Source organism: Urocampus carinirostris, chromosome 17 (genome assembly GCF_059441175.1).
Source record: "Urocampus carinirostris isolate Australia breed hairy pipefish chromosome 17, RoL_Ucar_1.0, whole genome shotgun sequence".
Taxonomy (NCBI): domain Eukaryota; kingdom Metazoa; phylum Chordata; class Actinopteri; order Syngnathiformes; family Syngnathidae; genus Urocampus; species Urocampus carinirostris.
Genome location: NC_142365.1, coordinates 11,716,480 through 11,740,512, shown reverse-complemented (window position 1 = coordinate 11,740,512; position 24,033 = coordinate 11,716,480). Strand labels below are relative to the sequence as shown.

The window sequence follows — 24,033 nt, the reverse complement described above, 5'->3', positions numbered from 1 at the left end:
CCCCACTTCCCATCAGCCCGCGTTTGCTACGCCCCTTCTTTTTGATTCGCTCGTACAACACATAACAGAATAAATCTCTAAAATAAATACATTACAAAACAATACAGTTGCAAATACATATTATACATGGTTACACATATTTACAAAGAAAGACGGTACACGAGAGAGTTTTCAAAGCTTTAATAATAATAATATAACTTTCATCCCAAACCGTGCCTGTAAAAGTTACCAACATGCTAGTAGGATCACGCTCGCAATGCATCAAACGTGTCTGTCAAAAGAAAGCATCCCGTAATTGTGAAATTCACGGTAGATCGTCCTCAACTTCCTCCTCATAACTATCGCCATCAAGGGCGTCTTCCTCATTATCGGAACGTTCCTTAACTTTGCAGACAATGTATGCTTAAACTTAGAGGTTGCAGTCTTTCTTGGCGCACATATTCTACTGGTCTTAATCTTACCTTTTATACTCCAACGCCGCTGGTGGCTATTAGAAAAATTACATAAATTGGCCGCTTCACTGAATAAGCCGCAGGGCTGAACATTTGGGAAAAAAGTAGCGGCTTATAGTCCGGAATTTACGGTATATTTTATATATATATATAGATTATTGTTATCATTATTATTATTTTATTATTCTCGCATTATTTTCAATTTTGTTGTCAGCCAACAAAGGTCGGCAATAGGCGCGGTCAGGATCTGTTCCGACGCGCCTCTGCGAACTGCGAGCTGCAAATTAACATGGGGCCAAATAACCCCCCTGGTAGCCGCCTGGCCCTGATTAATTAGACGGAGCGCAACAAAAAAAGAAAAAAAAATATCGTAATCTCTTTTCTCCAGAGGCTCCGTGACCGCAGCTTGACCAAGCCGAAGACAATGACGATTATTTCGCTCCAATCTCTATCAAACATCTGTATTTAAACCATTGCTCAGATTTAACTCCTCAAAAACACCGACAACAAAACCCTGCACAAAGCACTCACTATTATTCTCCAGCGAGCGAGCTCGGGAACGTTGTGTTCAGGTGCCGGGTCGCTTTTCAAAAGAGTTTACGGGTCGGGGCGACCCGAGGGATGTGGGGGTGAAAGATTTTGATGGGTTGATGAGGTCACGGCGGTGCGATGATTCACCAGGGTGAATTTTCAGTGATAATGGAAGTTTGTGTTTTTGTGGGGCTGTCAGCTGTCAATCAATAGCGAGCGTCGATTTAATACGTTATATTTTCTGTCAGAACCATAACGGGGCGCTCTAGAGCAGGGTTTTCTAACTTTTTTTAAGCTATTTATCCATCTATCTATCTACCCTGGTCACCAGCTCAGTAGCCTAGATGGTAGTGTGCCCGCTTTGAGACTGGGAGGTCGCTGGTTCGCGCCTCGGCCGTGTCATACCTAATTGGTAAAATGGCGGCGCCCTCTGTTGGCTGCGGCCGCATCGGCTCGCTACAACGGTTCAGGTGTATCGACATTTCGTTCTGTGTACATTGTTACAAAGAATGACAATACAAAGGAAATTATTATTATTATTATTATATCCCTCGAGAGGGGTGACCGAGAGCAAGACAAACACATACAAAAATAAAGAAAATTTTTAAAAGTGATAAAGTAGCAAAAACACACACAACATTTTTTGCACCATGGCCAACCCAAATGTCCAAACACACGATAAGCACCTCGGCACCCAAGTCGGTCGCGCTTTCGTCCCTCCAGATGAAACGGGACACAAGAAAGCGGCCATGACACTTGGGTCAGGGTGTCACAACACACTCTTCTGTACAACAGCAGGGCCCGACAGCTTTCACTGGTTTACCCCTGCCGCATCATACGGGTGCCCTGCCCATCCCTGAGAACGCGTCCAACATAAGCTAGGAGCTACTTTTCGTGCTGAATAGTTCTTATATCGCACCACAGCCATGTTTACCTTTCTTTACCTCATGCGCACACTCGTGTCCAACAATAAGGCGTTCTGAAGAGGCCTTTCCAGCCACAGGTCATCTGCAAAAGTATTTTCCTAACTACTATCTTTGAAATGCTCGCACTCCTGATTGACAACATGGACATGTCTATGTCTGCTTGATTATTTTTTTAAATTCCCTCCTGTTTTTCCATCGCTTCACCTTATGTATGTGCTCAGGTGTCAGGACCAGAACGGAATCAGGACCCAATTGCGTAACGTTTACCACAAGTTTTATTGAAAGAAAGAGGAAGGGCTGCGCCCACGATGCGATGTTCACTGGACGCAGGAAGCAAGTCGCTCTCGCACTCGGATTGTGACTCGAATACAGAAGTGGATCTTCCGTAGCGAGCGATGCCGGTGTCAGGGATGGAAAAACAGGTCGGTAGCCGGGACAGGGAGAGCAAAAACGTGGTCAGGGTCGGAAATGAGTCGTAAGCCAGGACGGGAGAGTAGACGTAGTCGGGATCAAAAATGGGTCGCAAGCTGGGTAGGAGCAGACGTGGTCGGGGACAAACGGGAGCAAAAACAGGACATGCAGGAGTCATGGTCAAAAAAGGCTTGCCTTGTATCAACAGAGGTCCGCAGACGGACTGACAACAGGAGAGTGACAGGACTGGGTTAAAATAGGGACAGGGAGCCAATCAGAGCCCGCAGCGGTTGGCGCCAAACGAGCCGGCCTTGGTGATTCACATCGGTAATCATGACATCAAGTTCAACAATGAGGCGCTCTAAATTGGCCATTCAAGCTCAAAGACCTGGTCTATTCTGTAACTGTCAAGTCGTATTTGTGTTTTTTTTTTTCCTACCCAGTTTCTGCATGAGGTGCATACAATCATTGGCTCTCAAGGCACTCTTAAGTCGCCGTCATTTTTAAGAATGGATTGTTCCTATGTGAAATGCGCACACTCGGGGTGGGCAAGAAGGCACTTCACAATGGTTTCTTGCCTTAAACGTCTGGTTGCTGAATTTTTCTTATAGTCTCCCCCCTGCAATACTATTTGTCCGTCTATTCATCTCATGCGTGCACTTGTGTTGAACAATGAGGCGCTCTGAGGCAATCGTTTTAAAGACCTGCTCTATCTGGTGGCTGTCAAGTTGTATTTATTTTTCCCCTTCCAAGTTCCGATATGACACGTGAACACAAATTGACCAACAACGAGGCGCTCTAACATGCCATCGCATAATGCATTGATGTTCAAGGTTGGGTAGGGTTACTTTAACTTGATTACTTTCAGTTACTTTTGGATTACTCCAATACCAAATATGCTAATAAAAGACAAAAGAAACTAAATATGAATAAAATGACTCAATTTTGTGCAGGCTTGGGGAGTAACGGAATACATGGAACGGCAAAATGATGTTGGCAAGCTGTTTGGAATTATTTTCATTTTGTTTCTGTCGCATTTTATGTTCGTTTTGCCGGAGATCAAAGAGATCAAAGCCAGGAGAGAAAGCTTACCACGTGTTGTGAGTCATCATTTGATTCATATTTAGTTTCTTTTGTCTTTTATTGGCATTTTTGGTATTGGAGTAATCCAAAAGTCATTGAAAGTAATCCAGTTAAAGAAACCCTACCCAACCCTGTTGATGTTATAGTTCATAAATGTGTGTTGAAATGAGAAACGAGCAGAGATGTTTTACCGGTTTTGAAAATACGTGATTAAGTATTTGGCAAACTTCATGTAGAGTAGACACGCCCCCTCCAGAAGAAACATTGGTAAGGGGCACCTTAACAACAATGTCATCTCAGGACAAATTCCAGGCGGTCAACGCTGAAATAAAACCCTGGTGGCGACAATTTGGCATTTGGCAGAGGAGTGACCCCTTCGAGATCGAGATCAGATTCCTAGCGGGGGGGTGACACACGGAATATTTTGGCGGGAGGAAATGGAACATTCCAAAGAGGGAGAGAAATATTTCAACAGTACCTCAAATGACCTGCTAGTAAAGGGAATATTTATCTACATATGAAATACAGGGTGTTCCAAAAGTCTTGGGTGCTATGGACATTGAATATCTAGGAAAATATTAAGGATATAAAAACACATCTGGTAAATTTAGAAAGTTTGGAATCTTAGTTTTTACGTGGAATGTTTAAATTCGTTAAATATGAGCACGATTGGTGTCATAATTTGTTTGCACCAATGCATATGCTGACTATTTTTGCACTATGATGACTTTGCACCAAATGCAATATTGCACAACCGTTACGATACCAACGTTATCACGACAACCCTGTATGTAACATCCCACATGCCGACATTTCTTGTGTAAATACCATGTAAATTATAACTATAGCCTTATCCCCCTTGTCTTATAACATTATCTTCTCTGTTCCTTTATCTTCTTGCTCATACCTCACTATGAATGTGTAAAACTGGAGTGTCATGCCCAATTTCGTTGTCACAATATGTTAGCCCATTTGTAGCAATGACAATAAAGGTATATTCTATTCTATTCTATTCTATTCTATAATTGCCAATTGGGAACACTTGCGACGGCTTGAATGGCACCAACAGCCCGGACAAGCTGATTGGTGGCCACACCCTTCTTAAGCCCCCGACTTCAGTTCAGACTTTGTCAGATCGTTGCGAGCTGCTGTGTTTCACTCAGTGAGCGTTCCCGTCCGACTCCGTCCCTGTTAAAACCTGTCTCCTGCCTCATGTTTTTGACCAGTTTCTGGACCTGACTACACCTGTTCTGCCTGCCTCCTGCCTACGACCCCGATTACGAACTTGACATCGCCTCTGATCTCCAGCCCAGGCCAAACGACTTACCATTCCCGCCTGTCTTCGTCCGACACGGAAGTGTCACTCCCACCTCGCTCGCTCCCGTTTTACGCCAGTGCTTGGATCCAGCAAGCAAGCCTTACTCTCACTCTTTTTTTCAATAAAAACTGAGAAACGTATGCAATTGAGTCCTGTGTCCGTTCTGGTCTGTGACAATTGGTCACACAACGCACATTAAGCCGATAAGTCCAAGTATTGCATTGTCAATAGTTGCAATAGCTTCTGTTATCCCTGCCTTCATCTCATCCACCTGTAATAGGTGGCACATTGACCAATCATATCACAAATACCCAAGAAAGAAATGGCTTTGCCTGAGGTCTGGGTGGACAGGACATGAGATTTTGATTTTTCTCCCCAGACCATCCAATCCATCTGTATTACTGTGTTGTGTTCAGAAACCGTCGAACCCTGAGGTTTCAGTGTGGTGGTGCCTCATCTTATTGGACAATTAAGTCACCAGACTCTTTCTCACTCAATCTATCCATCAACCCGTTTTCCAGCATGTAGAGCACAGGTGTCAAACAGGCGGCCCACGGGCCAGATCAGGCCCGCTAAGGGAATGAATATGGCCCGCGAGACAACACTCAAAGAAGCGCAGGAGAAAAACGAGCTGCAGGTTGAAATATGTCCACTTGATGTTGCCAAAGCCAGGTGTATCTCACAAAGACACTGTACTTGTCACCCTCTCTCTGTCACCCTCTCTCTCTCCCTCTGTCATCCTCTATCTCTCTCTCTGTCACCCTCTCTCTCTCTCTCTCTGTCACCCTTTCTTTCTCTCTGTCACCCTCTCTCTCTCTCTCTGTCACCCTCTCGCTCTCTGTCACCCTCTCTCTCTCTCTCTGTCACCCTTTCTTTCTCTCTGTCACCCTCTCTCTCTCTCTCTCTCTGTCACCCTCTCGCTCTCTGTCACCCTCTCTCTCTCTCTCTGTCACCCTTTCTCTCTCTGTCACCCTCTCTCTCTCTCTCTCTGTCACCCTCTCTCTCTCTCTCTGTCACTCTCTCTCTCTCTCTCACCCTCTCTCTCTCTCTGTCACCCTCTCTCTCTATGTCACCCTCTCTCTCTCTCTCTGTCTCTCTCTCTCTTTTTCTCTTTCTCTGTGTCTTTTTAACTTCTTTTGCTCTAACTTCATTTTTTTCCTCTTTCTCCTTCTCTCTTTCTCTCTTTTCTCTTTCTCTCTTCCTACCCTTCACACTTTCTTTCTCACGCTCTCTCTCTTCTTTTCCCTTCCTCTTTCTCTCATTTCTTTGTCTCTCTTTTTCTTTCTCTTTAATCTACTAGTCTGGCCCCCGACAGAATGTACCCCCTTATGCTTGTTAACTGCCATTTACGTGGAAAGTCGCTTCGTTGCTAACATCATCCTCATCTTCTATTGCATGGCAATGCAAGAGTCATGACGGGCTGGTTTAGCTGTAGGTGTCATGTTCAGTAGTCTTCTTAAGACCCGGAAAGCAGTCGGAGGAAACTGAATTTCCCTACTGACTCTTCTGATCTATTTATGGGGGGGCTCTGCTGGAAAGCAGTTGGCAATTTTTCAATCACATCTTCTGAAGTTGAGGGGTGTCTTGTTTTTTTAGCTGAGTATAAGCAACCAACCGTTATGGATTTACCATGATTAAATTTTCTGTGAAATGCACGTTCAACAACAGTCTGTGGTTCCCTTTTTGCCACATAACTACATAAAACGTGACTGCCCATTTTGCACATCTGGTTAGCTGCTCCTCTTGCACTCTTTGCACTACTGTATAATACTATACATAGTTATAATTATTTAGTATATCATTAGTACTTCAATACTCCAACTCGATACAACATTTTATTTATATCTGTACATTCAAGGAAACGGTGCGGGTCAGATGTATCGAGATTTTGTTCTGTTAACACGTGTACAAGAATGACAATAAAGTATATCTGAATCTGAATCTGAATCTGAAAATAAAACACTGAGTGATCGCCAAGAATGGGAGCGCAAATAGAAAAAAATAAATAATAAAAATCAATAGCCTTACAAAAAACGTAATGTTACCAGTTTTAAAATGGCAATTCATAGTTAAGGAGACTTCAAGTGTGGCCAAGACTTTTGGAACATTTATTTTTTGCGGTTGTCAGGCCAATACAAGATTGCATTTGGCTAGTTGAAGTGGTTGGTGGTCAGGAGCTGCAGAAACCAATTTGGTCGGTAGAGGACGTTAGAGACCCAACAAAAAAGACCCCACAAAAGCACATGTTTATTGAGTTTGTTGGTATTTATTAGGGGTGCCTTGACACAAAACCTAGCTAAAGACACTCAGGGAGGTCTAAAGTACAACTGTGTAAATTTTCACGAAAATCGATTTAGCCGTTTGGAACCCTATAAGTCACATACAAACAGCAACGACACAAATCGGGATTTATAAAGTAGTTTGGATGGATTTGGATGTGCTATTTGTTTTCTAATATTCTCTAAAAAAACAATAATCAAAATGTAATATTTTTTCTGCTTTTTTTACATATTTTATTAAATTTTTAATATTTTCAAAATATGGGGAAAAAATTGAAAAATATCACATTTTTCTTATTTTGTCCAAATATCTGGTTGTTTCTTTTCTTAATTAGCGGTTGATGTTGGCTTTTTGTACTGTGACTAAAAAAACTCAATTTATTCATTATTCTTTTTTTCAATTATTATCGTATGTTTTTTAGTCTTTTTTTACTAATACACAAAAATAATCTAAATTCTAATGTTTTTATTTTTGTATATGTTTTGTCATATTCCTGCAAAGTCACACACACATGTCAAAACCAGAACGAAAACAGGACCCAATCGCGTTACGTTTTTTTAAAGGAAAGAGGAAGGGCTTCGCCCACGATCCGGTGTTCGCTAGGCTTGGGAAGCAAGCTGCTCTCGTACTCGGATTGTGATCCAAATATGGAAGTGGATCTTCCGTAGCGAGCGATGCCGGTGTCGAGGACGGAAAAACTGGTCGGTAGCTGGGACTGGGAGAGCAAGACGTGGTCGGGGTCGGAAACGAGTCGTGAGCCAGAACAGGAGAGTAGACATAGTCGGGTACAAAAAGGGGTCGTAAGCCGGGACGGGAGAGCAGACGAGGTCAGGATCCAAACAGGTCATAGCCAGGGACCAACGGGAGCATAAACGGGACAGGCGGGAGTCAGGGTCGAAAAAGGCTTGCCTAGTAAACACGGAGATTCGCAGACGGACTGACAACAGGGGATTGACAGGACTGGGTTCAAATACTAACAAGGAGCCAATCAGAACCCGTGGCGATCGGCACCAAATGAGCGGGCACAGGTGATTCACGTCGGTAATCATGACAGCACACACACACACACAAAATAACGCACGTTTTTTCCCTATTTTCTTTTCAACAAATTCACCTCTTTTGTCAAAATCCTATCCAAAAACTATGTTTTAAAATTATTTTCACATATTTATTGAATGCCTGCTGGTTGTTGCGTGTAAACCTCCATTCCCCCCCGCCCTGTTGCATTCAAATTAAGCCTTTTTTTTCCGTTATGATGTTTTTTTCTTTTTTCTTAACGGATTCCCGGTGTTTAACCGAGCGCAGTGTTGCATTGAAAAGAAAGCTTTTGGCACCGAGAACGAAAAAAAAAAAAAAGTACGAATTCACCACACGGGCAGAGACGGATTGACATTTTTCTCTTTTTTTTTGTTCTTCCACTGTGCAAAATTAGTCATTTGCTCGCTGCGAGAAAATCTTTTCAGGGATTTTCGAGTAGCTTTTATGAAAAAGAAAAAAAAGGCACATCTGCTTGGGTTGTGTCTCGGATTTTCAACGGATGATGTACCCGCAAATGTCTTTTTAATGGGAAAAAGGTGCGGCGGGGACGGCGTCAGGGTTCGGTGGGCTCTCTTCACTCTGCCCCCGTCCCACTATCGCTCACATGGGGGCCCAAAACGAAACAGGCCCCGAAAAATGTTAGAACTTCAACCTCAGGAGCGCAGATTTCAATTTGAACCTGAGCTCTTGATTTATGGGATAATATTACCTTGAAAAAGAATTATAAAATACATGTGAGAGGCCATCCATCCATTATCTGCACCGCTTATCCTCAGTAGGGTCGCGGGAGTGCTGGAGCCAATCACAGCTGTCTTTGGGCAGCGGGCAGGGGCAAACTCACTCGCTCATTCACACCTAGAGACAATTTGGTCTGGCAAATTAACCTGAAAAGCATGTTTTTAGAATGTGGGAGGAAACCAGAGTGCCCGGAGGAAACCCACACAGGCACAGGGAGAAGATGCAAACTCCACACGGGAAGGCTGCGGTAGCTGGACTTGAACCCTGAACCTCAGCACCACGGAGCTGCATGCTAACCACCCAACCGCCCCCATGTGAAAGTCACACATTTTAATTCTGATCTGGAATTAAACTGGAAATCTTGATATTGGGGGGTTATATTCCCTTAAAAACTGTATCCCTAAGGCTTGTACTGATGACAAAGGAAGAAGCAATGATAACCATGGAAACAAAGCCTGTGATTAGGAAGAAATATGAAGAAGGCACAAAAGGGATACCCTGGCTAAGTTGCATAGCCGTAAAAAAATCTTTAGTATTATGCAAGGAAATTTTCTAAAAACATGACAATCCTCTGGGGGTCTACTGTATATATTTGACAACTATTCATGTCAACAACTGAATAAAACTGAAAACTTGCTGCCAAGGGAAAAGATTTGAACGTCCGACTAATTTTCGGAATGCATTCGGTGAACGCTTTTGACCAAAAGCACTCCGGACATTTTGGCAATCGTGCGCACGCAATTAAAAAGTTTTATTTTTTTGTCAAATCCTTATATTTAAGTAAAATAAAATAAAAAATAAAAAAACAGTCCTGAAAGGAAAATGACCTTGTTAAAACCCACTTTGCCAAAAAAGCTCTTTTAGGAGGAGTGAGACCTCTCGCGGGCAGCACGGCGGCGCAGTGGTTAGCGCTTGTGCGGCACAGTTCATGTCTCGGGAACCTGTCGTGGGTTCAAATCCAGCTCCAGACTTCCTGTGCGGAGTTTGTATGTTCTCCCCGTGCTTGCGTGGGTTTCCTCCGGGCACTCCCGTTTCCTCCCACATTCCAAAAACATGCATTTCAGGTGAATTGGCCGGTCCAAATTGTCCCTAGGTGTGAATGAGCGAATGAGCTGTCTGTCCCTGTGTGTCCTGCGACTGGCTGGCAACCAGTTCAGGGTGTCCACTGCCCACTGCCCGGAGATGGCTGGGATGGGCTCCAGCCCCCCCGCGACCCTGATGAGGATAAGCGGTACGGCTAATGAGATGAGATGGGAGATGAGACCTCTCGCTGAGCATTCATGATCTTTGAAGGCTAATACTCTAAATGCACACCATCATTGCAGTATAAGAGGTACATTTTTTTTCCTTTTCCCTTTTTTTTCGCCTGCCCTGTCTAGACATTTCCCTTCATCCCGCAAACTCTTAATGAAGGAATAAAGCGTGGCGGAAGCGTGACGGCGCAAAGCCCGAGGCGATGATACCCGGAGCGGCCCGGTGACTGCCGCAGAGACCATGGAAAAAAAATAAGAATAAAAATAAGGAAGAACGCAAAAGAGTTTATCTAAACCAGGGTTCCCTACTCAATTTTCTTGGGGGGTTGCAGAGCCAAATCAGGTTTTCCACAAAAATTAAACATTGATAAAACGTTACAATGTTCTTAGATATATATTTTTTAATTTATAAAAAATAAAATCTAAAAATTAAAAAAAATAAAGATTATAAAGATTTTGAACTAATGTGAAAATCATTTGAACAAATCGATATTTTGCATAATCTCATTAAAAGAACAACAATTGTCATGATTACTGATGTGAATCACCCTTTTTTTGGGGATTTAAATTTGGGTTATTATGTACAAAACAACGCTAAAATGATTGCACCAATAAAATATATAGTAAAATTATGTCACTATCGAATTGTTTAATTATTTAAGATAATTATTCCATTTCAAGACAACCCCCAAAGCTTTTATTTAAAATCAAATAAGGACAGTTAATATTTTATCAAAGTTATGATTATTAACTAAAATTAGGTATCCTTAAAAAAAGCCCCCAAATTTGTTTCAAAAACATTCCATAAATGAAAAATAAAAATCCCAGAAAATTAGAAATACGTTATTTTTTGTTTGTTTTTTGCGCGACAGGAACAATCTGTGTAATAACACATCAATATAATATTACGAGGCACATTTCTAGTTTCAAATCTGATTAAAAAAAAAAACTGAGAGATTTAATGTAAACAATATGACAGTCGATCCGGAAAGGAATCCGTTTTCCTGCCTGAACATAAATCCACATTATGCCATTTTGTGAATGTCCTTCAATTAGGGAAAAATCAATAAACAGCGATGTCAATTGTGATCTTGACTGGAACCCAAACTGTTGATTATTTTGGGGAGTAAATATTCCCTTAAAAAACTCTATATTTGCTTTGGGTCCTCAAGGGTTAATGATGCTAAAGAAAGAACCAAAAAGATGCTTAACATGGAAACCAAGCTAGCAATCGTAAAGAAAGGTGGAGAAGGCACTCAAATTACTAAAGGAGGCAAGGAAATATTCTTGCATGAAAATACGTGCAAGTTAAAGTTTTTGAATGAGTCTTAATTTCACTCCGCAGTACCGATCCACCCCCCCTCTCCTCTGCATCCACCCGCTACTCCATTGTACCAGCTCAAATCACATCAGAGGGAAACAAAATATAATGTACATGTTTAGTCTGTCACAGTTGCCATGGCGCCCATTTGGCCTCGCCCGTGTGGCGCCAGCTGCGGCTCGTTGACAGATTGGCTTCCTTTCTTTTCAAGCTTAGTGCTCTCACTCACCCTTGGTCAGTCTGTCAACGAACCTCTGCCCTGCAAGACGTGGGTTTTGACTCTGTCCAGTTTCCTGCCTGCGTTTCCTGTCCGGTATCGTTCCCGTCTGTTTTTGTCCTGTTTATTATTCTCTCCAGTTTTTGTTCCCGTCTAGTTTGTCCTGTTTAATTTCGATATCCTGTTTTGATATCAATCCTGTCTGTCCCGTCCTGTCCTGTATTGACCCCATCTGTCCGATATCCGCTCGGGCAATTGGTATTGATCTCGTCGGTATGGATTCCTGTCATCCCATGCCAGACTGCTGCATGACTCCCCATTTCCCGTAAAATAAAAGGCTTGTGTGAGAAACGTCACGCATTTGGGTTCTCCTCCTGTTCCGGTTCTTGACATTATCATGAATACAGTAGTGTTTTTCAATCATGAAAAATTGATTTGGTTTCTATAGTTCTCATAACCGGTCTCTGAATACCTCCCAAAGGGCTTTACAATGTACTTCACACCTACCCACTCACACACACACACCAATAGAGGAGTCAACCATGCAGGGCATCTAGCTGATTATCGGGGGCAGTGGGCGTTCAGTGTCTTTCCCAAAGATACTTTAAATAGGTGAAGATATTGTACATGTAAGTAGTACTGTACTTACGATACACTATTGTTTTTTAATGTTTTTATCAGGGATACTAACGTCATTTGATTGTTATCCTATTACAGTCAATCTGGAAAGCAATCCGTTTTGTGTTTTTTTTTCACCGGAACATCATTACTCATCGCAGCTAATGTAATTCCACGTTACTGCCTTTTGTGAATGTCCTCCAACTGCGGAAAAATCAATAAACGGCGTGTCGGAATACACAATATGTTCAAGAGCGCTCAGCATTCCGGTCCCGCCATCACCTTTAGCCTCCCTTTGGCACCAATCTGCCGGCCTGCATCATCATCTCGGGTGAAGTCGAGCAGAAAACTGCGCCCCCCGCCCTGCCGGTCCTACCGTCTGGGACGCCCGTGTCGCCTGGGTTTGGCGCCAACTCCGTCTACCGGTTGGGTCTCATTACTCACGACGAACGTTCCAGACAACGTAAAAAAGTATTTGCCCCCTTCCTGAATTCTGTGGTTTTTGCATATTTATCTCCCACAAAGGTTTGAGATCATCAAACCAATTTTGATATCACACAGAGACAACCCTAGGAAATGCAAAATGCACTCTCGAAATGTTCATTCCGTTTCCGTTTATGTTCACTCCTTGTCACAAATCACAAAGATACTGTGACGAACCACAGTTTTGGGAAAGCTGAGTTCAATTCCACAGGCCACACCCAAAATGGATTAACATCATTTGTGTTGAATCCATCAATCACTTAAATCTTTTTGACAAAGTGAAGTAGGCTACAAAATGTCAAGAACACAATTGACATGCCATGATCCCCCAAAAAATCCAGATTAAGTTAGAAAAAAAAGAGAAGGTCAAAGCGATTTCCAAAGTTGTAGGCCTGCAGTGAACCACTGTCAGAGCCATTATCACCAATTAGAGAAAGCTGGTGGAACAGGTGAATACCTTGGCACATGTGGTTGACCAACTAAACACTCCAAGAATATCACTAGCGCTCATCCAGGAAGTAACAAAATAACCTGGAAAAATATCCAAGGAACTGCAGGCCTCAGTTAAGATCAGTGTTCATGACTGCACTATAAGAAAGACACTAGCAAAAATGGCATCCATGGGAGAGTTCCAAGGCAAAAACCAATGCTGTCACAGAAGAACACAAAGTCATCTCAGATTTTCCAGAAAGCATCTTGATTATCCTCAAGACTTTTGGAGGAATATTCTGTTAATTTAAGGGTCAAAAATGTAACTTTTTTTAGGTATGTAGCCGATTACATCCGGTGTAAAAAACGGCACAGCTTTTGACAAAAAGAACATGATGCCAAAAAAAGCATGTTGGCGGCAATGTGATGGTCTAGGGCTGGTTTGCTGCCTCAGGACCCGGACTCAAGCGCTATAGGATTATGCAGAAGGACAACGATTCCAAACACACAAGCAAGTCCGCCTATGAATGGCTGGAAAGCACAAAATGAATGCTCTGGAGTGGTCAAGTCAAAGTTCGGATTTAAAGCCAATTGGGTCCCAAGAAAATAAAAGTGGATCACTGTGACAACAATGATTGAGTCAAAAAAATGAATTTTTTGCAAAATATGAAAACTGTGTACAAGTTTGCCATTGAATCATTGCTGGAAGGTGCAGTAAATAGTTATATATGTTATATTTTGTCGGAACCAGAACTGACAGTAGACCCAAACGCGTAACGTCTCACACAAAGCTTTGTTGACGAATCGGGGAAATCGGGCGCGGGGAAACAAACGACAGCGATATATTGTACTTTCTGTATTTTGAACTGCATTGTCTTTCCATTCCATAAATTAGAGAAGAAGAATTTTGTTCTTGATTTGGCTCGCAGCTTGACATTAGGCTGGAAGTATGGGTCCTGATGTAGGACCACTTGAGAACCACTCTCCTAGATGATACTGTCTCTAACTGGCTTTGTTATAACTTATATGATCACTGGCGATAACAACTGGTCGACTGCTGAGCTTATGGTTTCACCTGATTATTTACAGATTTGCGTTCCGTTCAATGTAAAAATAGAGCAGCGTCCTTTTGAGGACTCAACTCCAACAACTCTGTCACTACCTACTCCCGATGAAGCCACCGCTAATTGGTTTTTGTTATAACTCATATGATCACCAGCAACAATGTGAGGACAGGTTGATGGCTCAGCTTGCGCCTAAATTATGACGATTGATGTTCCAGGCACAATATAAATGTGGAGTGGTGTCCCTTTGAGAACAGGAGTCCATCAACTCAGTCATAACTTACACTAGAAGATGCCGCCGCTCTTTGGTTTCTGTTACAACACATACAAGCACTGGCAATAACATGATGACTGGTCAATGGGTTGGCTTAAGAGTGCACCTCAAACAATGAAAACATAAAATGCCATCAATTGGATTTGGTTTTACCAAATGATCACCGGCAAAAGCGTGACAACTGGTCAAAGACTGCCTGAGATTGCGCCTCGTACACTGTAAATATAGAAGGCCGTCCGGGAGTCGGCAACCATAAACTCAGTCGCCACCTCTCCCAGATGATGCTGACGCTAATAGGCTTTTGTTATGACTTGTATCATGAACAGCGATGGGGTGACGACTAGTTAAGGGTTTGTTTATGATTGCACCTCGTACAAAGTAAATATAGACGCTGTCCCTTTGAGGGAGCTGGGAGTCCATCAACTCTGTGACCACCTTCCCCAGATGATGCTGTCACTAATCAGCTATTGTTAGAGTCTTATATGATTCCAGGCAAAAGAGTTCAATGTAAATATAGAACACCGATCAATCAAGGAGAAGGACCTGGACCCATATACAGGGATCAGAATGGAGATTTTCATTTTCAGCTGAAATAGCCAGGGTCCAGGGCGGAGCTTTTGCCCCCCTGAAGTCAACAGCATTTATCTTATTTACTATGTGAAAATTGCACTAGAATGAATTAAATCCAACAAAACAGAAACCATGTATTATATATATATATATATATATATATATATATATATATATATATATATATATATATATATATAAATTAAAAAATAATAATATATTGACATTAAAAGCATTTGTAATATTGAACATGATCATGATGATACAAAATAATTTATTTTAATCATGTTTATAACAAATTTTAAATTTTGTTTATCCTGTTCTAAATATTGTATAAACACAAAAGATAAAATCATTTCATAAATAAATAGATTTATAAATACCTCAGATTGGGATTTTCTGTCACACAGGGGAACCAGTGGTTGACTGCTGCTAGTATTTGAAGTGGAGGGATTTGGAACGGCCAATAATGTTGAACCGGTGGTGTTACTGTTAGTTTCACTGCCGATTTTAAATGCGGATCAGAGTGCATAATTTGATCGCCGGCAAGCTTTTTTTGCTTTGTGCTTGTTCATTTTAGCATGATCGATCAGTGCCACACAACCTCGCGTACCATAATTGATCAGATACACAGTATAGACACTTTGCGATGAACTGGCTCAAAGTTTCTGTAACTTCCTCGATCTTTGCGCCGATTTTAACGTTTACTGTGACAGTCTTCTCCAGCCATGACCACTTAAATTTATTCTTGTTTCCTTTATCAATCTCGGAGACAAAAGCCTCGTCTTCTTTTCTTAGTATTTTCATATTTACTTTTTCAAACACTCATTTCACCGTTTGAAAAGACCGGAAGGAGCGCCATGTTTGAGAAAGCCAATGCTCTGAACAAAAGCTCCGCTGATTGGTTATCAGCGAACCTATCGACCAATGGTCTAAATGCTAACTTGGGGTGATGAAACAGTCACGTATCATACCTCACCCCCAAAAAATATTTTCTCATCGAATTTAGACGATTTACGGGAATGACCTTTGGGGTTCAAAAACAGCGGAAATCCGCGGATCCGCGGAAAATTCTGATCCCTGCATATACTTCGTCACAAACTCCCCCAAATGATCACCCGTGATATGGGATGAAAGTTCCACTGCTCAACATCAATGTTCCCTGTAATTTTTCACGGGTCTGAGCGTTCACACAAAGTCGGTGAGCAACGCTTGAAACAACAGTGAGCAACAGTAACCCCAAGTGTGGCAACTAAATCATTATCAAACATTTCCAAAACTTGACATCACGTTACATTTTGCGGAGTTTCCCGCAATGCAAAACATGTTTTCACTTTTGAATGAATTGACTCATGTATTATTGCATGTATTATTGCAAAGGTTGTAAAAAATCTCATTGTAGCTGTTACTTTTTTCTTTTTGGTCTCTATTTACTTTTTTCCTACATTTCTTTCTTTTGTTTTTTTCTGAAATTTTCCTTCTTTTTTCTCTTCCTTTTGTTTCTTTTTTTTCTCAGCTTTTCACTACTTTTTCATTTTGGTATTTTTTTTCTTTTTTGTTCTATTCCCCCTTCCTTTAAGTCATTTTGTGCATAATTTACATAATATTTGGTCATGTTGGGATGAAAGAAGCAAAAACAACCTGAAGAGCCGTTTAGGACCCGAAAGAGCCGGTTCCTTTTAGTGAGCCGAGCCGAAGAAGCCGGTTCTCGAAAAACTCGGTTTTGAGGGAACATTGCGTTGGATAGATTTTCTTGTGCGCTGAGAATGTGCAGGCAGTGCGCGATTGTGCACGCGCGCAGCTTAGAGGGAACACTGCTCAACATATAATCTCACCTCATCATCCCAGTTTATTGTTCTACATAAATGTAGAGCGGTGTCCCTTCGAGGACGGGAGCCCATCAACACTGTCACCTCTTCTCTCAGATAACCCTGTCACTAATTGGCTTCTCATCTCATCTCATCTCATTAGCCGTACCGCTTATCCTCAGTAGGGTCGCGGGGGGGCTGGAGCCCATCCCAGCAATCATCGGGCAGTGGGCAGGGGACACCCTGAACTGGTTGCCAGCCAATCGCAGGGCACACAGGGACAGACAACTCATTCGCTCATTCACACCTAGGGACAATTTGGACCGTCCAATTCACCTGAAATGCATGTCTTTGGCTTCTGTTATAACTTAAATAATCACTGGCAATAGTGTAATAACTAATTTACGGCTCATCTTATGGTTGCGCCTCTTTACGATTATTGGTCAACCGAAATGAAGCCGTTCCTTCAGGTGCAGAACTCGGCGTCCAAATACTATGTCACCACCTCCCCCAGATGATGCTGCAGCTAATTTAATTTTGTTATAACTCGTAAGATCACCGGCAATGACGACTGGTCGACGGCTCAACTTACAGAAGCACCTCATTATCTATGTTTTTTTCTATCTAGAGAATGGGTGCCCATCATCTCCCTCAGAAGCTCCTACCGATCATACTGTAGCTAACCAGCTTTTGTGATGACTCATATAATCACCGAAAACAATGTGACAACTGGTCCAGGGCTCGGCTTAGAGTTGCCCGCTCAGGCTCATTTGAGAGCTCTATAGGATCAATACTTTTAACAGATCGGCTGCAGAACTACAGTGACCAAGCACTCGATGAGCATTATCCCTACCCCCACCCAGCTCGGCTTTAACAAGAATAGATCTGTGAACAGTAGAAGGGAAGAAAATGGACCGAGTGAGAGGTTTTTGTGCTTGTTTAGGTGGTGATGGTTCTGTGCAAAAAATGGTCTCTGAGCCTGTTCATTCTTGTTTTCAGGGATTTGTAGATTTGCAGGTCAAAGGGTGGTGAACAAGGTGAGACGAGTCCTTGATAATGTTCTACTGAAAACGGAACTCCTCAGCTAACTTCAACATGGAAAGTTGAAGCTAAGACCAGAGTCCAAATAGGATGGACCCAAGATAGGTTCCATCAGGACTTTAGAATTTAAAAACAATTGCATGCTGTTTATCAACTGTTGGTGCTTGTGAACAGTCCCCTGCGGAATTATCAGTCTTTAAGAAAAAAGTGGCTAACTTGTTATGTCCGCCTGAAGGTCCTGGATTCAATTCCAGCTACGAGTTTATTCCTTTTTGGAGTTTTCAGTTTCTCCCCATGCCTGGTTGGGTTTACTCCAGGCATTCCGGTTTCCTGACTGGCTAACAAGCAGTTCAGGATGTCCTTGCCCACTATACGTCTCTTTACGGTCCACATGTCTGGGGTTCATTTTCAGCAACAAGTCCACATGTTCGGAGTTTGGATCTTCTCCCATTGCCTGGGTGAGTTTTCTCCAGGGACTTTGGATTCCATGTCCCACGGGCGAGTCCAAATTGTCCTTTGGTATGATTGTCGGTCTCTGTGCTCTGTGATTGGCTGGCAAAAAGCCTAGAGTGTCCCCTGCCCACACCTTGAAGTCAACACAACACACTTATGCCTTAGAAGGTCGATTCTTGGCAGCCATTTTCAAGTCCAACAGCCAGACCTCGTGTTTATACTTCCTATAATTGCGACGTGATAGCTGCGGCGCTAAGAGACAGATTAACTCCGCTAAGTCCCCAAGTTCCATTAAGTGCAGCGGCTTGCGCGAGACGCTCAATGTAGGTTAATGGAATCTCAATTTGGACCAGAAGAAGACAGCCAGGACGAGCCATTTTTTTCTCTTGCTGCTGTCAACGTCAATAAAGTTTGAGGTCTCCGAAGCCTCCGAACAAAAGCAGACAAAAAGAAGCACTGGAGCTAGCGGCGAGGAGAGTGATTAATGAGGCCACACCGGTCGAGAGTGTCCCCCCCTCCATCCCCCTTCCGCCTCTTCTGTACTCCCTCTCGAGCATAGACTACGACTAATGACTCCCGATATGTCCTCTGATGTACGATTCCCGACAACACGTCCAGGTCGGGGGCCAACCAGGGGCCAAGTTTTAAAAGGGAGGGGAATTTAGATTAAGACTCTTCAGAGAGACATTTAGTCCTTCGACCGGCCGAATATTTTCTTTTCGTTCCCGAATGTGATGACAGGCACTAGGATCTAATATCTCGTATTAGTGTGCGTCGACGTGGATTACTGATTAGCTAGCTAATAGAGGAGAGAAACTCATTTGTCAGAGTCTGGCGGAACCTGCGGAAGCTAATGGCTTGGGGTAAAATGCATCGTTTCAGAACACAAGAAAAAGGACACATTTAGTTTCAGGCTTTTTTTTGTGTGTTTTTGAAGCAAATAATTAGCCTTGCGCAACCCCTAAAAATAACATTCATAATAGTTGAAAATTAGGTAGCATTACTCTCTTGTGTTTGTGTCGGATTTAATGAAGGATAGAGGAAGAATTACATCAGGGGTCTCAAACGTGGTGCCTGCGGGCACCAGGGTGCCCCTTGAGGACAGCTGAGGTGCCCGCGGAACTGTTCTGAAAATAGCTCATCAGTGCTGTGTTATTTTTATTTTCTAATATAATGATTTTTCACTTTGTGGTTGAGTATTTAACATTACTTCGGGTAACTGATCTGGTAATATCTTAGTAAAAATATGGTTATAACATAGTAAGTTATTCTAGAAATACATATCAATGCATATTAAACTGGATACCCTTTTGCGCTTATAAGTAACAAAACAATAGCTCTTGGCTTTACAAAAAAGTTGGGGACCCCTGATTTACATCGTAAATCACCCATTTTGGGCACATTGATACAGAGTATAGTCCTGTAATCCCTTGTTTATTTTTCTTAAACCAAAACTCTCTGTGATATGCAATATCTGAAAAGTAGCCCCCCCCATTTTCAACAGGTGCTCTTCCAGGCCCCGCTTACAGAAATAGTCGACTCGGAATAATGGATCGGTGTCGCACGGTTGATGTTGATAGTAGGAGGAGAGAGTGGGGAAAAAAGACCCGCCACGCATGACACAAGTTTGCCCTATCAGTCCTCACTCCTGGCAATAGTTGACCGGGAGTAATGGATTGTGGCCAAAACAGTGCAGTCAATTTTAAGAGGGTTACAAGGGCACGCTTCAGCGTCCAGAACCGAACCGAAAAAAATATACAATGGCGCTATACCGGCCCCTGCTTTCATTCACAGTCGATCAGGGATAAAGGATCGTGACTACAACATTTTAAGCAGGCTAGTATAGCTTGCTTCCAAACATGTGTTCATTCTGCTAGCAGCAATATGGGTTTGGGGATAATGAATTGCATCCGGCTGCATGAGTGTAGTTGATTTTTAGCAGAAAAACCCTGAAAAGAAAGCTCCCTTCCCGACAAAAGTGCTCTAAGCCAATCCCCGCTCGCGGCAATATTCTATTGGGGATAATGGATTGCGGCCGTATGAGTGCAGTTCAGTTTTCAGTGGACAGAACATCAAACAAGAGCACCCAGGTCCTAAAAAATGCGCTCTGCCAGCCCTCTCTCGCAACAATTTGGGATAAGCGGATACGGGACTGCAGCCAAAACAGTGTAGTGTGTTTTAGGCAAAGTAATTATTTTTATACATACCTTAGACCAAATATGTTATGAACTTTATCTCTTCTTTAAGGAAATTTTGTGCAGCGAACTCCGAACCACCAGGTGGTGCGAGAGATCCTCTTAATTTTTTGACCCCGACCACATTTTGCTCTCCTGTCCCGGCTTACGACCCGTTTTTGATCCCGACCACGTTTTGGCTCTCCTGTTCCGGCTATCGATCTGTTTTTTTACGTCTTCAACACCACAATCTTCCGCTCCGGAAGATCCACTTCCGCTTTCGAAACACGTTCCGATTCTGTGAGCGGCTTGCTTCCCACGTTCAGTGAGCATCGGATCACTGACGCTGCCTTTCCTCTTTGTCTCAATGAACTTGTGAGAAACATTACGCGATTGGGTCTACCCCTTTGTTCTGGACGTGAAAATCACAATTTGTCGCTGGGAAAAGCTACCATCATTTTTTGCATGGCCCATAATAAATGTCCCTTATTGATACATACCAGTGCCCAGTTTGGTTCTACCATGCATCTATCCTCTTAGCCGCGATGATGCTTCATAGCATTGTCTTATGAAGCATCAAACTAATGCCAGCTGCCGTTAACCACGAAGAAGAAATGCAAACCCAGTGTCAGCGTCATTTTTAGGCAAACTTGTTGAGAAACATGGCAACAAATTCAAGCTTTTACAAGCACTTCTCCCCCATTTTTAAGTACTTTTCAATCCTTGAAAACACAACACGAAATTTCAAGCATTTGCAAACCCTGGACACTAAAAGTACAGAGAACACTTTCGACTCAATTACCGCTAACCACATACAAATGACTATTTTGTTCGCCACAAGCTTAATAAGGCGAATATATTCACACGAGTTCAATCCCCCACCTCTGAAACTCACACCCCCACAATAGACACGACATAATCCAAGCCAGTACTCTCAAAGTCTAATCCCCGCCTTCAAAAAAAGAGACGACGCAAGTGTCCTTGTTCAAACAGTACACAGTCAGTGGACAGCAAAAAATGCACAGCTGTTACCCGGTTGCCCAGGAACGGAATGTCATTGCAGAAATCCCCCCCCCTTATATACCACAAACTAGATAGAGTTACAAAAAGTACCCCCCAGCACTCCCTCGATGGAAAATCGGCACGCCACATGCTGTCCCCGCTGTCGTTTTTGGTGCCTCTGGATTTGAATTGGTCGAAAGCGATAAGAAGATTGCGTTTACGGTATCGTTTTACAAACCAGCTGGAGGAACCACTTAAAACCTCAAACTCACTTCATGGTTTATGGATCATTCGGTTTCGGGGTCTGGGCCGGACTTAACCAGTCAAGATCGACACAAATTGAGTTTTGTAACGTTAGATTTTAAAAGGAAGGAACGCAACACTCTTTTACTTCCCCAGGGAGATTTATCAGGTTAAAATTCAGAAACAGTCGAAAGCCATTATGAAGTCTTTTCCAATTACCCAATTAGAAACCCTAACCCTTACCCTTAGTCTCTTCTCAGGCTCTAAAGAGACCTAACATTTGAGGTCTATACCTAAGATGCACCTACGGTGATTTCGCCAACATCAACCCCAACTTACGCTGTTTTCACATATACGGTTTCGAATTAAATGTTATTTGAAACCCTCGTTGCGGAATTTTAAGCACTTTGAGTCATCAAAGACCAATTTTTTCACATGGCCAAAAACTGACAGTGTTTGTGCAAATGACCAGTTATGTCTCTACTATGCCTGTCAGCTATTGGTCGACGTAAAAAAAACGCTGGTCTGCAATTTGTTTGCGTCACTGTATCATGAAAATGATGAAATGCTATTGGTGTAACTACTTCCCATGATGCCTTTCTGTTTTTTTCATTCAGTCCAGAATAAAGTATGCTCTGTAAAAACATTGGCAATACAATGCTGTATTTTTTGTACTGTATTAGTTCGCTACAGGTCCCAAGGCTTGCAGTGATGCTAAAGGGGGACGCAAGAAGAAGATAACCATGGAAAGTAAGCCCGCAATTATCAAGAGAAACGCTCAGTTACCCCCACCAAGGAATGTGGCTGTAACCACCCATCAATCGGGACTCTTGTTAAGGATAAGTAGGCGATTATAGCACTGAAGTTTTAAATCAGGTTTATTTTTAATCCACCAACGCTGTCACCTCCACTCTCAGCATCCACCTGCTACTCAACTTGACCAGCTCAAGTAACATCACAGGTAGAAAAAAAGGCATTTTTTCATGTATATTTATTCGTAATTAAATTTAATCAATTGCACATACAATACACCTAGGTTGCACTCACTGTATATTTTCGGGGTCTTTTTTTCTGGGGTTATAGCAGAAATTTAAAGCTAATTGCCAGTTCCTATCCCCCACTTTATGGTATATTCTCTAAACGATCCCCAACAAAGTACAAATAGTATGTATCCTGAGGCTCATCCGTTAAACACAATCCAAAATTCCAGCAATGGAATCTCTTTTTGTATTTTGCCACCTCCCTTTACTTGATCCCGGTTCACTCGCTGTGCTCCGTGTGAAACGTTTCCCAAACAGAACACGCCGTGATAGCGCTCAACTCTGCTTCCTGTTGCCAAGCTGGCAGCGGCTGCATGGTAAGCCCCCGTGGTTTTGGCCCACTCCCATTTCCGCGGGCGACACCCCGCCAGGACCGGGGAGGCGATCAAGAGGGTTCTGATGGGTTTGGATCACAGAAGGCCGCAAAGTAAATTTTGTAGCGAAGATCGTGATCAACATTAAAAGGTCGCTCTCGGTCAAATGAAGTCCTGGGGAGTCTTTCAGGATTGATTTTATTAAGGATGTATCGTTTCACACCTCAAAGGGTATCAGAGTCCCTTCGGAAGTATAGTTAATTTGGAAGACAGCTGAGGAGGCAATATGACCGAGCTGAATTTGGTTAACTGTACAATAATCCTGCATTCTTGGATTGTTCTTTCCTGATTATTTCACATTTAATTGTTCATAAGTGAGAAATGAGTTTCTGTAGCTTTTACTCGATTACATTTCTCCCTTGATTTAGCCATAGCTGTGATAGGCTAGGTCGAGTAATGAAGAAGGAAGGGCAGAAGTCGTTATGGGGTTGAGGTTTACGGGTCCCTAGCCGTGACAAGCACATTAGCAACTAGCATTACTAGCTTCTTTAATTGCAGACTTGCAATACCACAGTTGAGACATCAACATTATGAAAGACAATTCTCGTCCCGGGAACCACCCCTGTTGCAGGGTTCTTACGCCTTTTTCATGGCCAAGTTCAAGCACTTTCGGAGCAATTTTTTAAATTTTTTGGTACCTTCAAAGGAAGAAATCCAGTGCTAATCAAAAGATCCTTTTTTCTTGGCATTGATGACTACTTTTTCAGCTGTTCCTATCCATGATCTACAATACTTTTATGTCAATAGGCTGCTATAAACTGACATGAATTCTGCCATTCTGCTTCAACAATGCACATACTTTTGTCACGATTGTCCATTGCCCTCACCTGTGCCCGCTAGTTTGGCACCAGGTGCTGCTTGTTGCCTGGTTTACTCCCCTCCTATTTAAACT

At 42.6% G+C, this 24,033-nt stretch overlaps 1 protein-coding gene across 4 annotated transcripts in view; it reads right to left on the bottom strand.

Moving 5' to 3' along the window:
• ncam1a (neural cell adhesion molecule 1a) overlaps positions 1–24,033 on the bottom strand; it is a 285,897-nt gene that overhangs the window by 229,376 nt on the left and 32,488 nt on the right. The window lies entirely within an intron of this gene.